Raw genomic sequence first — 1593 nt, 5'->3', positions numbered from 1 at the left:
AAATTGTGGTGCTAAAAAAATATTTAATAGTAAAAATTATTAACTTTAAATGATTCTTTTTGCTGTTTCCTGGTATCAAAAAATGTATTTGTTTAGGAAACACAAACGTCTGTGGGCCCCTTTCCCCCCTCTCAATTGTCATAAAATGGTTCAGTCCGCCCAAATTGCATAATCCAGGCAACACAGCTTGACTTCACTTATAGTGCCGGCAGAATATCAACTTGACTGACAAGGAAGTGAAAATGCCTCAAAAATCTGGAAGTCAAAAACAGAAAGAGAAAAAAATAAGAAGTGAAAGATGCAAAGGGTCGACATTATGTTACCCAATTTTTCACAAGAAAAGGTGGGTTTATAAGTAGGCCTAAATTGTTAGTCGACCGCCGTGACAATGATCGTAGCTTACGGCACTTTTTTGTGCTAATGCGCACGCTTTGTACACGAGGCCCCAGGTCTCTACGGTAGCATTTTTTTAAAAAGTAAGCACGTTTTGATAGAGCAGTGTGTAGTGGGTGCACGGCTTTGCCTCACAGACAGCCGATGTCGGCATATTTGTACAAGGCTCCGCCAGTCCGCCCACTTTCAGCACCCTGCTGCGGTCCACGCTGTTGCACCTGTCTTGCAAGCAGTCTAACTTCATGAACTCTGATAAAAATCCTCTGCCAGCTACTGTACAAACTACTATCAGCTGTTTGTGAGGTTTCAGTGCATCTCTTGAAACATGATGTGGAGTTGTAATACTTTCACATTATCTGATTCAGACCGACTCAATTAAAACAGCGCAAAATGTGGACTGCCTGTGGACGTTATAGATAGAAATGATTGTATTTCTGTTTTTATTCACACAATAAATATTTAAACTAGTTTTAATTAAAATTCATGTATTTTTAGGAAAAGTCAGGGAGCAGCAAGGCTTTATGATTTATTTAGACAAAGTTATTGACTATGCAAATTTCAAAACGGTCAAAATGACGCCTTGTTCATTCTAGTGTTAAAGACAATTACCATAAGTTTAAATGTTGCGGTTAAAATGACTGCTGGTGGCCATTCTAGTGTTAAAAGTGCATGATAAGGGAACTCAATTTTCTCCCCATGTTAGGTCAAGAAAACGCTGAAAAAAAATAACAATACACAGTTTTAGTTAAACGTTCAACACTGCAAAAATGACTTTCTTCATATTTTTGTCTTTTCTCACCCCAATGGTGGTCAAAATACCATAAAAGCGCATGATTTTATGTAAATCAATATGAAAAAAGTCTCATCTGTGTTGGGGGCCCTGTCAAGATTCTTTTCATGGGGCCCAAAATCCTTAGCAGCGCCCCTGCATGCACAAACGTTACCAAGTTCTTGTATACCCCAGTGAATCATTCGTTTTAAATGATTGATGATTTACTCATTTCACTTGAAGGAGACAGCTTTGTTGAGGGCTGCACCTTTTCCCATTTATACTAATAGAACTGCACCATCTTGGTAATATCTATAGTCTTAAATTAAACGTAGTCTGTTTGTTTGTGGTGTGTGCCACTTTAATGGGAGCATGACACATATAGCTGGAAGGCCTGCCCATTGAAAAACCTTTAGGACAAAACTTTTCCG

The sequence above is a fragment of the Misgurnus anguillicaudatus genome, chromosome 6 (assembly GCF_027580225.2).
Source record: "Misgurnus anguillicaudatus chromosome 6, ASM2758022v2, whole genome shotgun sequence".
Lineage (NCBI taxonomy): Eukaryota > Metazoa > Chordata > Actinopteri > Cypriniformes > Cobitidae > Misgurnus > Misgurnus anguillicaudatus.
Note: the sequence above shows the minus strand (reverse complement) of the source record.